General features: G+C 51.1%; 5 long non-coding RNA genes across 6 annotated transcripts; all 5 read left to right on the top strand.

Moving 5' to 3' along the window:
- The first annotated feature begins 2,769 nt into the window (after window positions 1-2,769).
- On the top strand, window positions 2,770-4,216 carry LOC119718299 (uncharacterized). Its single transcript, XR_005269255.2, has 3 exons — window positions 2,770-3,497; window positions 3,942-4,002; window positions 4,158-4,216. It is a non-coding gene; the product is annotated as an uncharacterized lncRNA (long non-coding RNA).
- A 119-nt stretch (window positions 4,217-4,335) lies between these two features.
- Window positions 4,336-8,079, top strand: LOC119718298 (uncharacterized). Its single transcript, XR_005269254.2, has 4 exons — window positions 4,336-4,422; window positions 4,978-5,031; window positions 5,132-6,479; window positions 7,353-8,079. It is a non-coding gene; the product is annotated as an uncharacterized lncRNA (long non-coding RNA).
- Window positions 8,080-8,850: 771 nt separating this feature from the next.
- Window positions 8,851-9,587, top strand: LOC140003617 (uncharacterized). The gene is made up of 3 exons (XR_011812569.1): window positions 8,851-8,940; window positions 9,360-9,411; window positions 9,494-9,587. It is a non-coding gene; the product is annotated as an uncharacterized lncRNA (long non-coding RNA).
- A 3,282-nt stretch (window positions 9,588-12,869) lies between these two features.
- Window positions 12,870-18,335, top strand: LOC119718258 (uncharacterized). Of its 2 annotated transcripts, XR_011812596.1 has the most exons (6): window positions 12,870-13,263; window positions 13,483-13,589; window positions 14,053-14,113; window positions 14,501-14,566; window positions 14,655-16,229; window positions 17,103-18,335. It is a non-coding gene; the product is annotated as an uncharacterized lncRNA (long non-coding RNA). The 2 variants fall into 2 exon arrangements; XR_005269094.2 differs by lacking the exon at window positions 17,103-18,335 and having other exon boundaries at window positions 14,655-17,094.
- Window positions 18,336-18,600: 265 nt separating this feature from the next.
- Window positions 18,601-19,338, top strand: LOC140003636 (uncharacterized). The gene is made up of 3 exons (XR_011812595.1): window positions 18,601-18,690; window positions 19,110-19,161; window positions 19,245-19,338. It is a non-coding gene; the product is annotated as an uncharacterized lncRNA (long non-coding RNA).
- Window positions 19,339-23,712: the final 4,374 nt, after the last annotated feature.

The raw sequence follows: 23,712 nt of genomic DNA, 5'->3' as shown, positions 1-23,712 counted from the left end.
TTTTTCTTGCGCCTAGTGTTGTGTGTTTTGTTTGTAGTGTTTGTGGCGTGCCTGTGCGTGTACGTGTTTGGTCTGGAGCTGTCCTGCCTGGCAGTTAGTGATTAATGTGGCAGTGCATGGGTGTACTAATACATTGATGGGACTGTGTTGGCGAAGACATCCAGTCTGCCTCTGGGCACGTACTGAAGGGCAGCTGGCACGGTCATCTCTGATGTTTGGCAGATGGGGGGGTGGGAGAGTTGAGCTGCTTGTGAGCAGCTGCTCGCATAGCGCTTGAACGGTGTGCTTGAGGAGGTCTGTCGAATCTTGATAGCTTACAGATACGGGGTTTTGAAATGTTTATTTTTATTTCTTTCCTGTCCCCAGTAGAGTGTAAACCCTAGGAGGAACCTGTCACAGGAAAGAGCTCCTTCTGGAACTGTTCAGCACTCGGTAGGCAACTCGGTGACTGGCTTGATCTACTTCTGAGGTGCTGAGGCAAGGGGGCTACTTTTTCGAAATGATAATATTGTAAAAGGGGTCCCTTTTGTTGTGGAGGGATGGGTGCTAATGCTGGCAGCTGAATGATTATCTTGTGTCTGTTTTCAGTTGTTAAAGCTGAAACACAGTGTACAACACGGGACTTGATGACCAGAGCTGCTTTTGGCAAGTTGAGCGATGAAAAGATGTAGCAGTTACTTTAGGGGTGCAGTTGTCACTGCAGTTACTTAACTACACAAAGTACAGTAAAAATCCTGTTTATATTTCGGAGGTGTGTTGTAGCTGGCCTAAGAGAGCAGATGGAATCATCTTCCTCGAGGGCAGGTGAGGGGGCCGAGGTAAGGCAGCAGCTGAGAGTAACTGTCCCAGCTGTGCTGTGGCTTTGGATGCTGCTTCAGCCTATGCTTTTCTTTCTCTTTTGCAGGTGTCTCGCACAGGCTCAGTGGGGCCAAGCTGCACTCTGAAGAGCAGCACGAGAAGGGCGGGCTGGATTGGAGCAGAACAGCCAAGTAGCACGAGGTGAGTGCGAAGGGTATCCGTCTTGCTTTGCAGGTGCCATGACAGGCTCTCCACAGAAGTGGCTGAGGATTTGAGAAGAGGTTGCAGATGATCAAGGAGCGACACGTGCAGGGATGGCTTGAAAAGGGTATGGCTGCTTTCTCTTCTGTTTATCAGGTGTCCCAGGCAACGTGGGCTGTGATGTTAGTCTTTAGAATCGGAACAAAGCAGGTGCTGATGGTGGTCGTCTTCGGTAGGTAAGAGGTGCCCGAAGCCCTGTCCTGTGTAGCGTGAGCACGCCTCGCTGAGTATGAAGCATGCTTTCCAGCAGTTCCCAAAACTGTGTTGAAGCTGTAATGATGTTTCTGTGTTTGTGTTGGGGTTGCGCCTTGGTGAGTGTAGGGATGGGTTTTAATTCAGTGCAGCGGAGGGCCTGGACCCAGCGTTCTGTAGTGTGTTTTAACCCATCAGCATAGCCTTTTGGTTCGCAGATAGCTTACTGAAGTAAGTGATTTTTCCTGCAAGTGGAATGGAATTGAATTGTTTTTTTTGGCATGTAATCAGTTCTGCTCCTAGACTTTTCTTTCTATGTAAATAAAAGCTTGAGATAATTCCAGATGGGGAAAAAAAAATCAGCTACTTGCTTGGTCATTTTGTCCTTTTAATATCCAAAGCTGCAGCAAAAGCGTGGGGATTTTTGTTTCTAGAAACGCCCCAGTTCTCCTTTCTGCACTCTGCATGCTGTTGAGCTAAGCCATATAAATGAATAAAGAAACCACAGCTGCTGCTCCTCCTCTTCCTGCTTTTTTTTGTGCTTTCCTCCTGCACTTTCCCAGGTGATTAGCTTCAGGTTCCATGTGGGAGGTAATGGTAGCTGAGTTGCACGTATGCCATGAGAGAGCTCCTTCTGCCTGGGCTGCTCTTTGGGGTAAGTGCTTTGTTTTTCCTTCAGTTGTTTGGAGGGTTCTTTAGGTGGGTCAGAGCCTATGGACTGATGCGTTTTGAAGTAGAAACCGGTACGCATATCTTTTTGAGGTGGCAACTGGTAGGATCTGTCATTGTAAAGCAATCTAGTAGTAGTAGTAGGTGCCTGTATTGCACGCAGCTCTTCCTCAGGTGAGTAGTTATTATGGCAGTTTTACGGATAGTATGGTGATGTTACTTTGTGTGTTTGCTTTGTGGTTCTGGGTCCCTTCTGATTTTTGCAGAATTACGGGGCTTTCTGTGAGTCTTTGCCTGCATGTCAAATATTATCAAAGTTACAACCTTGCTGTTAAAGTGATGCAGCAGGGTTTAGGAGAAATGTATCATCGAAGCTCCCTGTGTGAGCGTGTATCTGAAAATGGCAGCAGTGGGCATGTAAAGGGTAGTCTGTTTGAAGTTTAGGGACAGTTTGTTATATTTCTGGAGCTTTTGCCTGTGTGTTTTCTGTCTGTCGAGTCTTTAGACCTTGCAGCCTTCTAGACTTTGTCCTTGAATTGACATACTAGAAGTATGTTTATTACGGGTTTCCAGGTAGTTGTTTTTGGGAAACAGTGGGGTAATGTCTCTTGACCGCATGAGTGCAGTAGTGCCTAGAGAGTGAGCAGGCTCACCTTCTTCTTCTCTGCAGAATAAGTCCGCCCGGGCCCATTTCGGCGCGGCGCCGCCCGGGCCCATTTCGGCGCGGCGCCGCCCGGGCCCATTTGTCCTGTGGAGCTACTGAGCAGCTGAGGTAAAGGAGTTTTGAACAGAGAGGTATTGCACAACTGTATGTTGCATCAGTAGTAGTGAGCGTTGTCCAAGAGGTGGGTATCAGGGCTGGCGTGCTAGTGAATGCTGGTTCTCTGTTTTTGCAAGTGATGATGAACCTGTTTGAGCTAATTCCATTTGAGAAAGTTCCAGTTACTGGCCTGGTCGTGTCGTCCTTTCAATGTTAAAAACTGCAGCAAAAGCATGGGGATTGTTGCTTCTAGAAACACCCCAGGTCTCTTGTCTGCTCTCTGCATATTGTTCAAGTAAAGCAGATTTAAAAAAATAATAATAAAGAAAACGAAAACCAACTGCTGCTGCTCCTGCTTTCTTTCTACTTCCTTGTGCTTTGCCCCTCCCCTTTTCCAGGTGATTGGGTTTGGGTGCTGGGCGGGGCCAAATGGTATATCAGCCCCAGGCATGCCATCAGAGAGCTCCTTCTGCCTGGGCTGCTCCTTGGGGTAAGTGCTTTGTTTTTCCTTTAGTCAGTTGCAGGGTTCTCTAGGCAGGCTGGAGTCTATAGATTTCTAGAATTTTTAAGTGCTTGGAATTCACTTAATAGAGAGATATTTAGTAGAGGCTGCTGGCTCACTGTTTTTTGGGATGGTGGCATGCTCTTCTGTTTTTGAGCTAAATTTATTCTCTAGATGCATAGACGTACTTCTGTAATTTTCCAGAGGACTAAAACCAGCTTCATTTCATGCTACATGTTTCTTGGCAGGGTAGATGCAGCATTGCCAAGAGACTGAGCAGCGATGTATCAGAGTTACCTCTTTCATCTGCAAAGGGTAAGTTTGATTATCCCTGCCGAGGCTGCTGTGTGTGCATGTCTTTTTGGCATTTGTGGAGCTCAGTTGTTTTTTTTGTGTGTATGTTTTAAGTTTCTGTTTTTCTGAGCAGTAAATAGTGTGTGTGCTGAGTGTGGTTGGCAGGAGGAGGTGGGGAGCTCCTCAGGACTGGTAGGTTTGGTTTCTCGGAGAGTACGGCAGCCTTCCTGTGTGATGCGACTGATTGTTGGGTGGGAACGTTCCAGCTTGTGTGTCTTAGGCAATGTAGCCTGTGTAGTGTGTGTTGTGTGGCCTGGGCAGAGTTTGCTGTGGCGCTGTGAGTGAAGAATCTGAGTTAGAGCTGGTGAGCAGCAGAAGTACCGGAGCTGGGAAGAGAGAGGTCTTGCAGCAGGTACGCTGTGGCTGTGAGGTGCCTCAGAGTGTGCTTTTCCCTTGTCTCTGCAGGTGCTTTGTGCAGTCGTGGACAGGGAAGGGATATCCTCCTGTGATGGAGCTCTGAGGGAAGGTGAGTGTTGCCAGCCTGGTCGTGCCTTATCCGAAGCGAAGACGCTCAGGTGTTTCTCTGTGAGGGTCGGAGGTGAGGCCGTTTGGGATAGAGGAGCAGTGTGGCAGGTGGTTGCTTGCAAGCACAGTGGTCGTTTTGTCCTTTTGTGTTCCCAGGTGTTGTGGATGATGGTGGCCGCTCCTTTCAAGCTTGGACCTAATTTGCAAGTATAGAGGCAAGTGGAGTGCTGTTTTGAAAGGATAAAAGTAAAGCTGGGGTCGCTTATGTTGTTGAGGGATGGGTGCTACCGCTGGCAGCTGAATGTTTATCTTCTGCCTGTGTCTTTCCTTTATTCATGTTGAAATGCAGCGTGCAGTGCGCAGTGCAGGACGTCTCGACCCGAGCTGCCTCTGCAGTGACTCTGATGCGTGATAAGCTGAGGTAGCTGTTATTTTTGGGGTGCGGTTGTTACTGCAGTTATTTTCCTTCGTTCAATAGAGTAAAATTCCAGTTTGCCTTTTAGAAGTGCTGTAAGTGGCTAATGAGAACAGATGGAAGCATCTGCTATGTGGGGCAGGCAAGCGGCTGAGGTACAGGAGGGGATGAGAGTATGTGATTTTTTTCTGGGGATGGAATGGAATTGATTTTGTTGGTGTATAATCTGTTCTGATCCTGGATTTTTCTTTCTAAGTTTAAAAATAATAATAAAATTTGAGCTAATACCAATTAAGAAAGTTTCAGTTACTTGCTGGGTTGTATTGTCCTTTTAATATTCAAAGCTTCAGCAAAAGCATGGGGATTGTTGCTTTTAGGAACACCTCAGGTCTCGTCTGCACTCTGCATTCTGTTGAGCTAAAGCAGATCCCCCCCAAAAAAAAAACAAACAGGCAAACAAAAAAAATACCAAACACACACACACAAATGAACAACAAAATAAAACACCATTGGTTGACTTGTTGTGAATGCAACGAACATTTAATCCCTTTGTTTTCCCAGGTGGTGTGGATGATACTGGCTGCACTATTGGAGCTTGGTCTCAGAGAGGAACAGGTGAGCACAATCGTATGTTGCATCAGCAGTAGTCAGCATTGTGGAGAAGGTGAGCAAAGGGGCCAGTGTCCTAGTGAATGCTGTTTCTCTGTTTTTGCAGCTGATGATGAGCCTGGCAATTGACTAAGATGACAATCAGTGCCTGTGTATTTCTTGAGGCGGAGGGACTTTACCATCCAGCAACCTGAGAGCTAAGTTGGGGGGCACCTGGTATTTGCATATTTGGAGTGACTAATGGGAGCTGGGAGCCAGAGCAGCATGGAGCCAGCTGGCTGAATAGACTTGGTGCCACTGTGAGGGTGTTTCAGGCTGGGTCGTCACGTTCAGGCTGCTTGTGGCTGGGTCACCAGGCTAATAGAAGCAGCGGGATTATTTTGTAGCGTGCGTGCGCCAGGCAGGACAGTTTCCTTCTGTTCGTCTGTCTTGTAGTGTTGCTTCTGCAGTGTCTGTTCTGTGCTTCTCGGGTCTTGATATCCTCCTGGCTTTTTAGATTGGACTGACTAGACAGGCGACTTGGTAGCTGTGCTGAAGGGCCTCAATGCTTGTTTGGTCATCATGACTCTGGTCAAGCAGCGACTGCAAGACAAGAAGTGCTTGAAAGTGCAGATCTGTTTCAGGTCTTGTGCATTATATTTGGTTTGAGATCGCATCTGTTTCCATCCTCACTCTTGCAGAAGTCATCTGGGCCGCATCAGGAGCTCTTGCTTGGGAATTGATTTCCTAAGTGTCGTCTTAGGGGGTTTTCAGTCCCCATCCTTCTGGTCTCTTGTCTTGAAGGCAGGCTTTTTAGGCCTCCATCATCCCAGTTCTGGCAGTTGCTTCCAGTCGCGTGTCGTGACATTTGAGTCTCTCCTGGGGTCTGGTGCAGAGCACCTGTATCTGACTTGCTGTTGCTGTAGGGCTTTCTTTTTGGGGGTCACTTTTTCTTGTGCCTTGTGTTGTGTGTTTTGTTTGTAGCGTTTGTGGCGTGCCTGTGCGTGTATGTGTTTGGTCTGGAGCTGTCCTGCCTGGCAGTTAGTGATTAACGTGGCAGTGCATGGGTGTGCTAATACATTGTCTGGACTGTGTTGGTGAAGACATCCGGTCTGCCTCTGGGCACTTGCTGAAGGGCATCTGGCACAGTATATCTGTTTGCGAGCAACTTCTCGTTTACCTCTATTTATTTAAAAAATTGTAAAATTTAATTGCAATCCAGTTTGGGACCCAGTCATGTATGACACCAGGGGGCTTGTCCGGGAGGGCTTTGGTTCCTGAATTCTTATTTGATCTAGGAGAGGCGCCCCAGCATTTGGTGGCTGCTGTTCAAGTCTGGTCGGGACTAATGGCATCTCGAACCTGAATAAAGGTAAGCTAAGGTTTTGATTTTTTTTTCAGCTCCCTTGCTGGCTGCAGCACTATATTTTGCCCGTAATTCTGCGTGTGAAGATCTGAATGAAGACAATGGAGTCGTAAGTGTTTAAAGCGTATACTGTTCTGTTGGATGGGTTTTGGTTGCCTGTGTGTGTAAGAGTGTGACTGAGACGGAATTTAGTTCCGAAGCGATTGTGGAGGTCTTCTTTACCACGGTTCCAATCTCCCGCGGGGGACTTGGCCGGTGAAGGACCGAAGGGATTCCTATAGGCTTTGTGGGTGGGTGATAGATCTTAAATCCTCTTTAAGACACTCTTATTAAGGTAACCAAGGGCTGTGGGAATTGCCAGAGTAACATTCCTAGATGGGTGAGACAAAACCGAAGACCAGGGACCAGAAGAAAGGAAGCAAATTACCAGACATACCAGCAGAAAGTCCATTAGGAATAACGATTAGAAACTGGAACGAGAGAGGCCCCAGAAACGTAAAAAGTAAATAAAAAAGGGTCCAGTCTTGTGTGATAGAATGGCCAAAGGAGCTTTTAAGACCGCATGTCTTTGGGCCCGTTTTTGGATTCTTTGAAGACTGTATTTGTCGGGCCTTAAATACACATGTTAATTCGAAGGAACCTTTCTGCCGGGAAGAAAGTGATGATGCAGGATTACGGATCAGGAGGACTTCATGTCCTTTTACGGCCTTAATATTTACACTAAAAGCAGGTAAGAAATTTTGAAGAAGAAGAAGAACAGGAAAAATAAAAAGATAATAAACGGGAGCCGTTGGATAACCTACCGTCTCCATATCGTAACAATCCACCTCTGGTGGTGTACTGGGTCTGGCTGGAATGTTAACTTTCCCAGCAGCAGCCCATACAGTGCCGTACTCTGCAGTTGTAGCTGGAACAGCAGTGTTATCACACCAGTGTTGTGTCTACTGCTGAGCAGCAGTGGCACAGCATTGGGCCCTCCTAGGGGATGGGCAAAAAGCGAGGAGAGAAACATCACTAGGGCAGCTGACCTAAACCAATCCAAGGGATATTCCATACCATGGGATGTCACACTCAGCAATAAAAGGTGGAAACAGGAAGAAGAGGGGAGGGGTGGGCTCTCGTTGAGAAGACGTCGGTCCTCCTCTCGAACACCGGCTGCGTGCGTTGAGGCCTTGCATCAAGGACGTGGTCAATCATCGCTCATTTGTGGCAAGTAGAGAGCAATTTCTTTCCTCTGCACTTCCATATAGCTTTCATTTATTTTGTTTGTTTGTTTTCGTCCCTTCTTTTTATTTTCCCTTTTCCCCTCCCTTTTCCCCTTTCCCTTTTTATTTCCCCTTAGTTAAATTGTTTAGTTCATGGTAGTCTTTATTTAATTATTATAATTATTTCCATTTAATTAAATTATCCTGATCTCAACCCGTGAGTTGTTCTTTGCTTTACTTCTCCCCCTCCTCACCTAAAGGATGCATTCATGAGAAGTAGGACTGCCGTATCTGAGAGAGCTCCTCTATATCCTTTAAGGGAGGTAACTGGTGTATAACTGGGTTGGAGTTTTAACAGGGTTTTAAGGGTTTCAGGGTTAGCGTGTTAGGGTTTTAGAGTTTTTTTTGGGATGGAGTGTTGCTATGTTTTTTAGGGTTAGGGTCCTAGGGTTTTATTTTTGGTCAGTTATTTAGGGTTAGTGTGTTAAGATCCTTTTTTTTTTTTTTTTTTTTTCAGGTTCGGTTCTCCAGGGTTAGAGTTTCGAGCGTCCTAATTTTTTGGGTTACGGTGTTGAGCGTCCTAATGTTTTGTGTTAGGGCTTTGGGTGTTAAGCATCTGAATTTTTGGGTTAGAGTTTTGCGCATCCTGATGTTTTGAGTAAGGGTTTTGAGCATCCTAGTGTTTTGGGTTGGCTTTGTGTTTTGAGCATCTTAATTTTGGGGTTACGGCTTTAAGCGTCCTAATCTTGTTGTTTAGGGCTTTGAGAATCCTATTGTTTTGGGTTTGGGTTTTGAGCGTCCTAAGTGTCCTAAGGGCTTTTAGGCATAGGACTTCAGGGGTTTAGTGTGGTAAACAGTTTGGATTAGGCCTGTAGGGGTTTCGAAGTTTTTTAGTGTTAGGGCTTGAGTCTATTTTGAAAGGGCAGTAAGTGCTTGGGTTCCAGTGAGTGCTGGTAAATGTATTTCTCGAACACTCGGCCTGTGGTTGGTCAAGCCATCTGCCTGGGGAATGCTGGTAGGCGTAGTTTTCTGGCACCGGGCTTCTGGGAGGCCATGTTTGGTGCCCAGAGCATGCCGGGTGGGGGTTGGGGGGTAAGGGGGTCGGGGGTTAAGGTGGGGGTTATATCTGTTGTTAGGGTTAGGGGGTTAGGGTTGGGGGGTCGGGGGTTGGGGGGTTAGGGTTAGATCCGTTAGGGTTGGGGGTTTGGGGGGTCAGGGTTGGGTGGTCGGGGGTTAGGTGGTTCCATGGGGTGACCCCCCTATCTCTGCCCCCCCCCAGACAAGGAGGAGACAAAGCTGAAGGGCGTCATCTACTTCCAGGCCATAGAGGAGGTGTACTACGACCACGGGCGGGCGGCCTGCAAGGTGGGGGGGCCATATGGGGCTGGGGGGGGGCTGTATGGGGCCAAGGGGGGGGTACTTGTGGGGCTGGGAGGTTGTGGGGAACATCTGGAGAAGGTGCCTGTAGGGTTTGGGGGAGCACCTACAGGGTTTGGGGTGGGATCTGTGGGGCTGGGGGGGGTCTCTATGGGGCCGGGGGGTTTTGGGGGGGTTGTGACCCTATGGGGTGCCCCCCCCCCCCAGAGCCCCAACGCGCGGCTGACCTAGCATTTTAGCGTGGCCGCCGTCCACCGGCAGCTTCATGCCCGTCTTCCGCTCCCAGTGGCCCGCGGGGCGCCCGGTGGCCCTACCGGCGTCACAAGCAGCCACCTTGGGGTCAACGGCAGCGGTTTTGGGGTTTCGGTCTGGGGGGTGCTGACATGTCCCCCCCCGCACCCCCCCAGGCATCCTGGCCCTGCAGCTGCCCCCAGGGGGGCTCGACGCCGAGTTCTACAGGTGAGAACCAGTCCCCTCCGCCCCCTAAATGCGCCCCCAGACCCCCCCAAATTGACCCCCCCCAATTTATTCCCCCCCCCAGCGCCTGCCTCCACCTGGCTGAGATGCAGCGTCGGGTGCAGGAGGCGCTGGCGGAGCGCGAGCGGCTGCTGCGGGCACGGGTAGGACTGGGGGGGGGACAAAATGGGGGGGGGGACCAAGGGGGGGGGGTCCATGGGGCTTGGGGAGACCCCAAGGGGGGGGGAACCAAGTGTGCGGGGTTCGGGTTCCGGGGGGACACATTTGCAGGGCGCACCGGGGGGGACCAAAATGAGGGGGGAACCAAGTGTGCGGGGTGCTGTTTCCGGGGGGACGCACTTGCGGGGCGCACCGGGGGGGGGAACCAAAATGAGGGGGGAAACAAATGAGCGGGGTGCTGTTTCCGGGGGCACGCATTTGCGGGGCGCACCGGGGGGGGAACCAAATGAGCGGGGTGCTGTTTCCGGGGGCACGCATTTGTGGGGCGCACCGGGGGGGACCAAAATGAGGGGGGAACCATATGTGCGGGGTGCTGTTTCCGGGGGCACGCATTTGCAGGGCGCACCGGGGGGGAACCAAAATGAGGGGGGAAGCAAGTGTGCTGGGTGCGGTTGCGGGGGGGACAAATTTGCGGGGCGCACCGGGGGGGGGGAACCAAAGTGAGGGGGGAACCAAATGAGCGGGGTGCTGTTTCCAAGGGGACGCATTTGTGGGGCGCACCGGGGGGGGAACCAAAATGAGGGGGGAACCAAGTGTGCGGGGTTCGGGTTCCGGGGGGACACATTTGCGGGACGCACCGGGGGGGGGAACCAAAATGAGGGGGAATCAAATGAGCGGGGTGCTGTTTCCGGGGGGACGCATTTGCGGGGTGCACCGGGGGGAACCAAAATGAGGGGGGAACCAATTGTGCGTGGTGCGTGTTCCGGGGGGACACATTTGCGGGTCGCACCGGGGGGGGGGAACCAAAATGAGGGGGGAACCATATGTGCGGGGTTCGGGTTCCGGGGTGACACATTTGCGGTTCGCACCGGGGGGGGGAACCAAAATGAGGGGGGAACCAAATGAGCGGGGTGCTGTTTCCGGGGGGACGCATTTGTGGGGCGCACTGGGGGGGGAACCAAAATGAGGGGGGAACCAAATGAGCGGGGTGCTGTTTCCGGGGGGACGCATTTGTGGGGCGCACGGGGGGGGGGAACCAAAATGAGGGGGGAACCAAATGAGCGGGGTGCTGTTTCCGGGGGGACGCATTTGCGGGGTGCACCGGGGGGAACCAAAATGAGGGGGGAACCAATTGTGCGGGGTGCGTGTTCCGGGGGGACACATTTGCGGGTCGCACCGGGGGGGGGGAACCAAAATGAGGGGGGAACCATATGTGCGGGGTGCTGTTTCCGGGGGCACGCATTTGCGGGGCGCACCGGGGGGGGAACCAAAATGAGGGGGGAACCATATGTGCGGGGTGCGGTTGTCGGGGGGACGCCATTAGGGTTGGGGTTCGGGTTAGGTTAGGGTTAGGGATAGGGCGCCCCCTGCTGGTGGAAAAGGGGTACTGCAGGCGGCCGGGGGGCGCGCATGCGCGGTGACGCCCGCGGGCGCCCTCTGCCGCCCCCTGCTGGTGGAAAACGGGTACTGCAGGCGGCCGGGGGGAGCTCATGCCCGGTGACGCCCGAGGGCGCCCCTCTGCCGCCACCTGCTGTGGAAAACGAGTACTGCAGGCGGCCGGGGGCCGTGCACGCGCGTTGCTTATTACGTCTTTTTTTTTTTTTGATGTGTAATTTCCTACGCTCCTAGATTTTTCTTCATATGTAAATGAAAGGTTCGTGCTAATTCCCGTTGAAAATATTTCATTTACTTTCTTGGTTGTATTGTCCTTTCTATGTTCAAAGCTGAGGCAAAAATACGGTAAATTTTGCTTCTAGAAACACCGCAGTTCTTTTGTCTGCACTCCGCATGCTGTAAACTAGGGATAGGTGACAAATAAATAAAAAAATAAATAAAAGAACACAGCTGCTGCTCCTGCTCTCTTTCTTGTTTTTTGCCCCCTCCTCTTTCCCAGGTGATTGGGTTTGGGCGGGGCCAAATGTTATACGAGCCCTAGGCGTTCTATCAGAGAGCTCCTTCTGCGTGGGCTGCTCTTTGGGGTCGGTGCTTTGTTTATTCTTCTGTTAGCTACATGCAGGGTTCTTTTCGTGGGTCAGAGTCTTGTACGATATTTTAGAGGAAACCAATCTAGTAGTACGTGCATTTATTGCATGAAGCTCTTTGGAGGTGATTGTTATAGCACTTTTATGGATAGGCTGTCAATGTTATTTTGTGTGTTTGCTTTGTTGTTCTATGTCCCTCATGATTTTTGCAGGGTTATAGGGCAGATGCCACCAGGTCTACCCCTTTTGTTGTTTTTGTTTTGTTTGATTTATTTTTCTTATTTTCTTTTTCGGAAGGGGGTTTGGGATTTGAGCGTCCTATTTTTTTGGGTTTGGGATTTGAGCATCTTAATTTTGTGGGTGTGGGATTTGAGCGTCTTAAGTGTTTGGGTTAGGGCTTTTAGGCATAGGACTTCAGGGGTTTAGCGTGGTAGATAGTTTGGGTTAGGTCTGTAGGGGTTTCGAGGATTTTTAGGGTTAGGGCTTGCGGCTTTTTTGTGTAAGGGCGGTAAGGGCTAGGGTTCCAGGGAGTGCTGTTAAATGGAGTTCTCGACAACTCGGCCTCTGATTGGCCGTGCCGGCTGTGCAGGGAATGCTGGTAGGTGTAGTTTTCCGGCACAAGGCTTGCGGTAGGCCGCGTTGCGTGCCCAGAGCATACCGGGAAATGTAGTTCTGGGACTCCGGACTTCCGGGAGGCCATGTTGGGTGCCCAGAGCATGCCGGGAAATGTAGTTCTGGGACTCCGAACTTCCGGGAGGCCATGTTGGGTGCCCAGAGCATGCCGGGAAATGCAGTTCTCGGACTCCGAACTTCCGGGAGGCCATGTTGGGTGCCCAGAGCATGCCGGGAAATGTAGTTCTGGGACTCCGAACTTCCGGGAGGCCATGTTGGGTGCCCAGAGCATGCCGGGAAATGTAGTTCTGGGACTCCGAACTTCCGGGAGGCCATGTTGGGTGCCCAGAGCATACCGGGAAATGTAGTTCTGGGACTCCGAACTTCCGGGAGGCCATGTTGGGTGCCCGGAGCATACCGGGAAATGTAGTTCTGGGACTCCGAACTTCCGGGAGGCCATGTTTGGTGCCCGGAGCATAGGGGGAAATGTAGTTCTGGGACTCCGAACTTCCGGGAGGCCATGTTTGGTGCCCTTTGCATGCCGGGAAATGTAGTTCTGGGACTCTGGACTTCCGGGAGGCCATGTTGGGTGCCCGGAGCATACCGGGAAATGAAGTTCTCGGGAACTAGGGTTGGGGTTAGGGACTAGGGCTGGGGCTAGGGTTAGAGTTAAGGTTGAGGGTTGGGGTTAGGGTCAGGGGTTAGGGTTAGGGCTAGTGAATGCTGGTTCTCAGTGTTTGCAGATGACGGTGAGCGTGTTTAAACTAATTCCAGCTGAAGTAGTTTCAGTTACTTGCTTGGTGACATTATCAGTTCAACATTAAAAGCTGCAGCAAAAGCAAAAGGGGATATTTGCTTCTAGAAACACCACAGGTCTCTCTGAATTTTTTTGAGATAAAACAGATTTTAAAAAACAAAGGAAAAAAAACCACAGCTGCTTCTTTTGCTCTCATCCTACTTTCTTGTGCTTTGCCCCTCCCCTTTCCCAGGTGATTGAGTTTGGGTGCTGGACGGGGCTAAATGCTATATGAGCCCCAGGCATGCCATCAGAGAGCTCCTTCTGCCTGGGCTGCTCTTTGGGGTAAGTGCTTTGGTTTTCCTTCAGTCAGTTGCAGGGTTCTCTAGGCAGGCTGGAGCCTATGGATTTCTGGATTTTAAGTGCTTGGAATTCACTTAGTAGAGGGATATTTAGTAGGGGCTGCAGGCTCACTGTTGTTTTTGGGATGGTGGGATACTCTTCTGTTTTTGAGCTATATTTTAATCTCTAGATGTATAAACACACTTGTGTAATTCTCTAAAGGACTAAAACCAGCTTGACTGCATGCTACCTGTGGCTTGACAGCATAGATGCAGCATTATCAAGAGACTGAGCAGAGTTGTATCAGAGTCACCTTTTTTATCTGCAGAGTAAGTCTGTGATTACCCCTACCGTGGCTGCTGTGTGTGCATGTCTTTTTGGCATTTGTGGATTTGAGTTGTTTTTTTTTTTTTTTTTGTGTGTGTGTGTATGTTCTAAGTTTTTGTTTTTTTTTTTGATGGGCAAATAGTGTGTGTGCTGAGTGTGGTTGGCAGGAGGAGGTGGGGAGCTGCTCAGGACTGGTAGGTTTGGTTTCTAGGAATATGCGGCAGCCTTCCTGTGCAATGTGACTCTTTGTTGGGCGGGAATGTTCCAGCTTGTGTGTCTTAAGCAATGTAGCTTGTGTAGTGTGTGTTGTGTGGCCCGGGCAGAGTTTGGAGTGGTGCTGTGAGCGAAGAATCTGAGTTAGATCTGGTGAGCAGCTGAAGTAACAGAGCTGGGAAGAGAGAGGTCTTGCAGCAGGTACACTGGCTGTGAGGTGCTTCAGAGTGTGCTTTTCTCCTGTCTTTGCAGGTGCTTTGTGCAGTTGTGGAGAGGGAAGGGAAATCCTCATGTCACGAAGCTCTGAGGAAAGGTTTGTGTTGTCAGCCTGGTCATCCGTTATCTGAAAGGAAGATTGTTTGGTGTTTGATTGTTTTGGCATATAATCTGTTCTGCACCTAGATTTTTCTTTCTACATAAAAAAAAATAATGTTTGAGCTATTTCTAGTTAAGCAATTTCCAGTTACTTGCTGGGCCGTATTGGCCTTTTAATATTCAAAGCTGCAGCAAAAGCATGGGGATTGTTGCTTCTAGAAACACACCAGTTCTCTTGTCTGCATGCTGTTGAGCAAAAGCAGATTTCAAAAAAAACAACAACAAAAAAACAAGAAACACACACACACAAAGAACAACAACAAATAACCCAATAGTGTTTTTTTCTTGTGAACGCAACGATCATTTAATCCCTTTGTTTTCCCAGGTGGTGTGGATGATACTGGCTGCACTGTTGGAGCTTGGACTCGGAGAGGAACACGTGAGCACAATCGTATGTTGCATCAGCAGTAGTCAGCATTGTGGAGAAGGTGAGCAATGGGGCTGGCGTCCTAGTGAATGCTGTTTCTCTGTTTTTGCAGCTGATGATGAGCCTTCAATTGACTAAGATGACAATCAGTGCCTGTGCATTTCTTGAGGCGGAGGGACTTTACCATCCAGCAACCTGAGAGCTAAGTTGGGGGGCACCTGGTATTTGCATATCTGGGGTGGCTAATGGGAGCTGGGAGCCAGAGCAGCATGGAGCCAGCTGGCTGAATAGACTTGGTGCCACTGTGAGGGTGGTTCAGGCTGTGTCACGTTCAGGCTGCTTGTGGCTGGGTCACCAGGCTAATAGAAGAGGCAGGATTATTTTGTAGCGTGAGTGCGTGCACCAGGCAGGACAGTTTCCTTCTGTTCGAGAGCTAAGTTGGGGGGCACCTGGTATTTGCATATCTGGGGTGGCTAATGGGAGCTGGGAGCCAGAGCAGCATGGAGCCAGCTGGCTGAATAGACTTGGTGCCACTGTGAGGGTGGTTCAGGCTGTGTCACGTTCAGGCTGCTTGTGGCTGGGTCACCAGGCTAATAGAAGCAGCGGGATTATTTTGTAGCGTGCGTGCGCCAGGCAGGACAGTTTCCTTCTGTTCGTCTGTCTTGTAGTGTTGCTTCTGCAGTGTCTGTTCTGTGCTTCTCGGGTCTTGATATCCTCCTGGCTTTTTAGATTGGACTGACTAGACAGGCGACTTGGTAGCTGTGCTGAAGGGCCTCAATGCTTGTTTGGTCATCATGACTCTGGTCAAGCAGCGACTGCAAGACAAGAAGTGCTTGAAAGTGCAGATCTGTTTCAGGTCTTGTGCATTATATTTGGTTTGAGATCGCATCTGTTTCCATCCTCACTCTTGCAGAAGTCATCTGGGCCGCATCAGGAGCTCTTGCTTGGGAATTGATTTCCTAAGTGTCGTCTTAGGGGGTTTTCAGTCCCCATCCTTCTGGTCTCTTGTCTTGAAGGCAGGCTTTTTAGGCCTCCATCATCCCAGTTCTGGCAGTTGCTTCCAGTCGCGTGTCGTGACATTTGAGTCTCTCCTGGGGTCTGGTGCAGAGCACCTGTATCTGACTTGCTGTTGCTGTAGGGCTTTCTTTTTGGGGGTCACTTTTTCTTGTGCCTTGTGTTGTGTGTTTTGTTTGTAGCGTTTGTGGCGTGCCTGTGCGTGTATGTGTTTGGTCTGGAGCTGTCCTGCCTGGCAGTTAGTGATTAACGTGGCAGTGCATGGGTGTGCTAATACATTGTCTGGACTGTGTTGGTGAAGACATCCGGTCTGCCTCTGGGCACTTGCTGAAGGGCATCTGGCACAGTATATCTGTTTGCGAGCAACTTCTCGTTTACCTCTATTTATTTAAAAAATTGTAAAATTTAATTGCAATCCAGTTTGGGACCCAGTCATGTATGACACCAGGGGGCTTGTCCGGGAGGGCTTTGGTTCCTGAATTCTTATTTGATCTAGGAGAGGCGCCCCAGCATTTGGTGGCTGCTGTTCAAGTCTGGTCGGGACTAATGGCATCTCGAACCTGAATAAAGGTAAGCTAAGGTTTTGATTTTTTTTTCAGCTCCCTTGCTGGCTGCAGCACTATATTTTGCCCGTAATTCTGCGTGTGAAGATCTGAATGAAGACAATGGAGTCGTAAGTGTTTAAAGCGTATACTGTTCTGTTGGATGGGTTTTGGTTGCCTGTGTGTGTAAGAGTGTGACTGAGACGGAATTTAGTTCCGAAGCGATTGTGGAGGTCTTCTTTACCACGGTTCCAATCTCCCGCGGGGGACTTGGCCGGTGAAGGACCGAAGGGATTCCTATAGGCTTTGTGGGTGGGTGATAGATCTTAAATCCTCTTTAAGACACTCTTATTAAGGTAACCAAGGGCTGTGGGAATTGCCAGAGTAACATTCCTAGATGGGTGAGACAAAACCGAAGACCAGGGACCAGAAGAAAGGAAGCAAATTACCAGACATACCAGCAGAAAGTCCATTAGGAATAACGATTAGAAACTGGAACGAGAGAGGCCCCAGAAACGTAAAAAGTAAATAAAAAAGGGTCCAGTCTTGTGTGATAGAATGGCCAAAGGAGCTTTTAAGACCGCATGTCTTTGGGCCCGTTTTTGGATTCTTTGAAGACTGTATTTGTCGGGCCTTAAATACACATGTTAATTCGAAGGAACCTTTCTGCCGGGAAGAAAGTGATGATGCAGGATTACGGATCAGGAGGACTTCATGTCCTTTTACGGCCTTAATATTTACACTAAAAGCAGGTAAGAAATTTTGAAGAAGAAGAAGAACAGGAAAAATAAAAAGATAATAAACGGGAGCCGTTGGATAACCTACCGTCTCCATATCGTAACAATCCACCTCTGGTGGTGTACTGGGTCTGGCTGGAATGTTAACTTTCCCAGCAGCAGCCCATACAGTGCCGTACTCTGCAGTTGTAGCTGGAACAGCAGTGTTATCACACCAGTGTTGTGTCTACTGCTGAGCAGCAGTGGCACAGCATTGGGCCCTCCTAGGGGATGGGCAAAAAGCGAGGAGAGAAACATCACTAGGGCAGCTGACCTAAACCAATCCAAGGGATATTCCATACCATGGGATGTCACACTCAGCAATAAAAGGTGGAAACAGGAAGAAGAGGGGAGGGGTGGGCTCTCGTTGAGAAGACGTCGGTCCTCCTCTCGAACACCGGCTGCGTGCGTTGAGGCCTTGCATCAAGGACGTGGTCAATCATCGCTCATTTGTGGCAAGTAGAGAGCAATTTCTTTCCTCTGCACTTCCATATAGCTTTCATTTATTTTGTTTGTTTGTTTTCGTCCCTTCTTTTTATTTTCCCTTTTCCCCTCCCTTTTCCCCTTTCCCTTTTTATTTCCCCTTAGTTAAATTGTTTAGTTCATGGTAGTCTTTATTTAATTATTATAATTATTTCCATTTAATTAAATTATCCTGATCTCAACCCGTGAGTTGTTCTTTGCTTTACTTCTCCCCCTCCTCACCTAAAGGATGCATTCATGAGAAGTAGGACTGCCGTATCTGAGAGAGCTCCTCTATATCCTTTAAGGGAGGTAACTGGTGTATAACTGGGTTGGAGTTTTAACAGGGTTTTAAGGGTTTCAGGGTTAGCGTGTTAGGGTTTTAGAGTTTTTTTTGGGATGGAGTGTTGCTATGTTTTTTAGGGTTAGGGTCCTAGGGTTTTATTTTTGGTCAGTTATTTAGGGTTAGTGTGTTAAGATCCTTTTTTTTTTTTTTTTTTTTTCAGGTTCGGTTCTCCAGGGTTAGAGTTTCGAGCGTCCTAATTTTTTGGGTTACGGTGTTGAGCGTCCTAATGTTTTGTGTTAGGGCTTTGGGTGTTAAGCATCTGAATTTTTGGGTTAGAGTTTTGCGCATCCTGATGTTTTGAGTAAGGGTTTTGAGCATCCTAGTGTTTTGGGTTGGCTTTGTGTTTTGAGCATCTTAATTTTGGGGTTACGGCTTTAAGCGTCCTAATCTTGTTGTTTAGGGCTTTGAGAATCCTATTGTTTTGGGTTTGGGTTTTGAGCGTCCTAAGTGTCCTAAGGGCTTTTAGGCATAGGACTTCAGGGGTTTAGTGTGGTAAACAGTTTGGATTAGGCCTGTAGGGGTTTCGAAGTTTTTTAGTGTTAGGGCTTGAGTCTATTTTGAAAGGGCAGTAAGTGCTTGGGTTCCAGTGAGTGCTGGTAAATGTATTTCTCGAACACTCGGCCTGTGGTTGGTCAAGCCATCTGCCTGGGGAATGCTGGTAGGCGTAGTTTTCTGGCACCGGGCTTCTGGGAGGCCATGTTTGGTGCCCAGAGCATGCCGGGTGGGGGTTGGGGGGTAAGGGGGTCGGGGGTTAAGGTGGGGGTTATATCTGTTGTTAGGGTTAGGGGGTTAGGGTTGGGGGGTCGGGGGTTGGGGGGTTAGGGTTAGATCCGTTAGGGTTGGGGGTTTGGGGGGTCAGGGTTGGGTGGTCGGGGGTTAGGTGGTTCCATGGGGTGACCCCCCTATCTCTGCCCCCCCCCAGACAAGGAGGAGACAAAGCTGAAGGGCGTCATCTACTTCCAGGCCATAGAGGAGGTGTACTACGACCACGGGCGGGCGGCCTGCAAGGTGGGGGGGCCATATGGGGCTGGGGGGGGGCTGTATGGGGCCAAGGGGGGGGTACTTGTGGGGCTGGGAGGTTGTGGGGAACATCTGGAGAAGGTGCCTGTAGGGTTTGGGGGAGCACCTACAGGGTTTGGGGTGGGATCTGTGGGGCTGGGGGGGGTCTCTATGGGGCCGGGGGGTTTTGGGGGGGTTGTGACCCTATGGGGTGCCCCCCCCCCCCAGAGCCCCAACGCGCGGCTGACCTAGCATTTTAGCGTGGCCGCCGTCCACCGGCAGCTTCATGCCCGTCTTCCGCTCCCAGTGGCCCGCGGGGCGCCCGGTGGCCCTACCGGCGTCACAAGCAGCCACCTTGGGGTCAACGGCAGCGGTTTTGGGGTTTCGGTCTGGGGGGTGCTGACATGTCCCCCCCCGCACCCCCCCAGGCATCCTGGCCCTGCAGCTGCCCCCAGGGGGGCTCGACGCCGAGTTCTACAGGTGAGAACCAGTCCCCTCCGCCCCCTAAATGCGCCCCCAGACCCCCCCAAATTGACCCCCCCCCAATTTATTCCCCCCCCCAGCGCCTGCCTCCACCTGGCTGAGATGCAGCGTCGGGTGCAGGAGGCGCTGGCGGAGCGCGAGCGGCTGCTGCGGGCACGGGTAGGACTGGGGGGGGGACAAAATGGGGGGGGGGACCAAGGGGGGGGGGTCCATGGGGCTTGGGGAGACCCCAAGGGGGGGGGAACCAAGTGTGCGGGGTTCGGGTTCCGGGGGGACACATTTGCAGGGCGCACCGGGGGGGACCAAAATGAGGGGGGAACCAAGTGTGCGGGGTGCTGTTTCCGGGGGGACGCACTTGCGGGGCGCACCGGGGGGGGGAACCAAAATGAGGGGGGAAACAAATGAGCGGGGTGCTGTTTCCGGGGGCACGCATTTGCGGGGCGCACCGGGGGGGGAACCAAAATGAGGGGGGAACCAAATGAGCGGGGCGCTGTTTCCGGGGGGACAAATTTGCGGGGCGCACCGGGGGGGGGGGAACCAAAATGAGTGGGGAACCAAGTGTGCTGGGTGCGGTTGCCGGGGGGACACATTTGCGGGGCGCACCGGGGGGGGGAACCAAAATGAGGGGGGAACCAAGTGTGCTGGGTGCGGTTGCGGGGGGGACAAATTTGCGGGGCGCACCGGGGGGGGGGAACCAAAGTGAGGGGGGAACCAAATGAGCGGGGTGCTGTTTCCGGGGGCACGCATTTGCGGGGCGCACCGGGGGGGAACCAAAATGAGGGGGGAACCAAATGAGCGGGGTGCTGTTTCCGGGGGCACGCATTTGCGGGGCGCACCGGGGGGGAACCAAAATGAGGGGGGAAACAAATGAGCGGGGTGCTGTTTCCGGGGGCACGCATTTGCGGGGCGCACCGGGGGGGGAACCAAAATGAGGGGGGAACCAAATGAGCGGGGCGCTGTTTCCGGGGGGACAAATTTTCGGGGCGCTCCGGGGGGGGGGGGGAACCAAAATGAGTGGGGAACCAAGTGTGCTGGGTGCGGTTGCCGGGGGGACACATTTGTGGGGCGCACCGGGGGGGGGAACCAAAATGAGGGGGGAACCAAGTGTGCTGGGTGCGGTTGCGGGTGGGACAAATTTGCGGGGCGCACCGGGGGGGGGGAACCAAAGTGAGGGGGGAACCAAATGAGCGGGGTGCTGTTTCCGGGGGCACGCATTTGCGGGGCGCACCGGGGGGGAACCAAAATGAGGGGGGAACCAAGTGTGCTGGGTGCGGTTGCGGGTGGACAAATTTGCGGGGCGCACCGGGGGGGGGAAGCAAAGTGAGGGGTGAACCAAGTGTGCAGGGTTCGGGTTCCGGGGGAACACTTTTGTGGGGCGCACCGGGGGGGGGGAACCAAAATGAGGGGGGAACCAAGTGTGCGGGGTTCGGGTTCCGGGGGGACACATTTGCGGGTCGCACCGGGGGGGAACCAAAATGAGGGGGGAACCATATGTGCGGGGTGCGGTTGTCGGGGGGACGCCATTAGGGTTGGGGTTCGGGTTAGTTTAGGGTTAGGGTTAGGGCGCCCCCTGCTGGTGGAAAAGGGGTACTGCAGGCGGCCGGGGGGCGCGCATGCGCGGTGACGCCCGCGGGCGCCCTCTGCCGCCCCCTGCTGGTGGAAAACGGGTACTGCAGGCGGCCGGGGGGAGCTCATGCCCGGTGACGCCCGAGGGCGCCCCTCTGCCGCCACCTGCTGTGGAAAACGAGTACTGCAGGCGGCCGGGGGCCGTGCACGCGCGTTGCTTATTACGTCTTTTTTTTTTTTTGATGTGTAATTTCCTACGCTCCTAGATTTTTCTTCATATGTAAATGAAAGGTTCGTGCTAATTCCCGTTGAAAATATTTCATTTACTTTCTTGGTTGTATTGTCCTTTCTATGTTCAAAGCTGAGGCAAAAATACGGTAAATTTTGCTTCTAGAAACACCGCAGTTCTTTTGTCTGCACTCCGCATGCTGTAAACTAGGGATAGGTGACAAATAAATAAAAAAATAAATAAAAGAACACAGCTGCTGCTCCTGCTCTCTTTCTTGTTTTTTGCCCCCTCCTCTTTCCCAGGTGATTGGGTTTGGGCGGGGCCAAATGTTATACGAGCCCTAGGCGTTCTATCAGAGAGCTCCTTCTGCGTGGGCTGCTCTTTGGGGTCGGTGCTTTGTTTATTCTTCTGTTAGCTACATGCAGGGTTCTTTTCGTGGGTCAGAGTCTTGTACGATATTTTAGAGGAAACCAATCTAGTAGTACGTGCATTTATTGCATGAAGCTCTTTGGAGGTGATTGTTATAGCACTTTTATGGATAGGATGTCAATGTTCTTTTGTGTGTTTGCTTTGTTGTTCTATGTCCCTCATGATTTTTGCGGGGTTATAGGGCAGATGCCACCAGGTCTACCCCTTTTGTTGTTTTTGTTTTGTTTGATTTATTTTTCTTATTTTCTTTTTCGGAAGGGGGTTTGGGATTTGAGCGTCCTATTTTTTTGGGTTTGGGATTTGAGCATCTTAATTTTGTGGGTGTGGGATTTGAGCGTCTTAAGTGTTTGGGTTAGGGCTTTTAGGCATAGGACTTCAGGGGTTTAGCGTGGTAGATAGTTTGGGTTAGGTCTGTAGGGGTTTCGAGGATTTTTAGGGTTAGGGCTTGCGGCTTTTTTGTGTAAGGGCGGTAAGGGCTAGGGTTCCAGGGAGTGCTGTTAAATGGAGTTCTCGACAACTCGGCCTCTGATTGGCCGTGCCGGCTGTGCAGGGAATGCTGGTAGGTGTAGTTTTCCGGCACAAGGCTTCCGGTAGGCTGCGTTGAGTGCCCAGAGCATGCCGGGAAATGTAGTTCTGGGACTCCGAACTTCCGGGAGGCCATGTTGGGTGCCCAGAGCATGCCGGGAAATGTAGTTCTGGGACTCCGAACTTCCGGGAGGCCATGTTGGGTGCCCAGAGCATGCCGGGAAATGTAGTTCTGGGACTCCGAACTTCCGGGAGGCCATGTCGGGTGCCCAGAGCATGCCGGGAAATGTAGTTCTGGGACTCCGAACTTCCGGGAGGCCATGTTGGGTGCCCAGAGCATGCCGGGAAATGTAGTTCTGGGACTCCGAACTTCCGGGAGGCCATGTTGGGTGCCCACAGCATACCGGGAAATGTAGTTCTGGGACTCCGAACTTCCGGGAGGCCATGTCGGGTGCCCAGAGCATGCCGGGAAATGCAGTTCTTGGGGACTAGGGCTGGGGCTAGGGTTAGAGCTTAGGGTGAGGGTTGGGGTTAGGGTTAGGGCTAGTGAATGCTGGTTCTCAGTGTTTGCAGATGACGGTGAGCGTGTTTAAACTAATTCCAGTTGAAGAAGTTTCAGTTGCTCGGTGACATTATCAGTTCAACATTAAAAGCTGCAGCAAAAGCAAAAGGGGAGTTTTGCTTCTAGAAACACCACAGGTCTCTTGTCTGCTCTCGGAATGTTTTTGAGATAAACCAGATTTTAAAAAACAAAGGAAAAAAAAAAAACACACCTTGAGTACTGTGTGCAGTTCTGGGCACCACAGTATAAAAAGGACATGAAACTGTTGGAGAGTGTCCAGAGGAGGGCTACGAAGATGGTGAAAGGCCTGGAGGGGAAGACGTACGAGGAACGGCTGAGGGCACTGGGCCTGTTCAGCCTGGAGAAGAGGAGGCTGAGGGGAGACCTCATCGCAGTCTACAACTTCCTCGTAAGGGGGTGTCGAGAGGCAGGAGACCTTTTCTCCATTAACACCAGCGACAGGACCCGCGGGAATGGGGTTAAGCTGAGGCAGGGGAAGTTTAGGCTTGACATCAGGAGGAAGTTCTTCACAGAGAGAGTGGTTGCACACTGGAACAGGCTCCCCAGGGAAGTGGTCACTGCACCGAGCCTGACTGAATTTAAGAAGAGATTGGACTGTGCACTTAGTCACATGGTCTGAACTTTTGGGTAGACCTGTGCGGTGTCAAGAGTTGGACTTGATGATCCTTAAGGGTCCCTTCCAACTCAGGATATTCTACGATTCTATGATTCTTTTGCTCTCTTCCTACTTTCTTGTGCTTTGCCCCTCCCCTTTCCCAGGTGATTGGGTTTGGGTGCTGGGCGGGGCTGAATGCTATATGAGCCCCAGGCATGCTATCAGAGAGCTCCTTCTGCTTGGGCTGCTCCTTGGGGTAAGTGCTTTGTTTTTCCTTCAGTCAGTTGCAGGGTTCTCTAGGCAGACTGGAGCCTATGGATTTCTGGATTTTAAGTGCTTGGAATTCACTCAGTAGCGGGATGTTTAGTAGGGGCTGCTGGCTCACTGTTTTTTTTGGGATGGTGGGATACTCTTCTGTTTTTGAGCTATGTTTTAATCTCTAGATGTATAAACCCACTTGTGTAACTCTCCAGAGGACTAAAACCAGCTTGATTGAATGCTACATATGGCTTGGCAGCGTAGATGCAGCATTACCAAGAGACTGAGCAGAGTTGTATCAGAGTCACCTCTTTCATCTGCAAAGGGTAAGTTTGATTACCCCTGCCGAGGCTCGTGTGTGTG

This window comes from Anas platyrhynchos, chromosome 13 (assembly GCF_047663525.1).
Source record: "Anas platyrhynchos isolate ZD024472 breed Pekin duck chromosome 13, IASCAAS_PekinDuck_T2T, whole genome shotgun sequence".
NCBI lineage: Eukaryota > Metazoa > Chordata > Aves > Anseriformes > Anatidae > Anas > Anas platyrhynchos.
The sequence above is the reverse complement of the archived record's forward strand: the minus strand, read 5'-3'. Positions and strand labels throughout refer to the sequence as shown.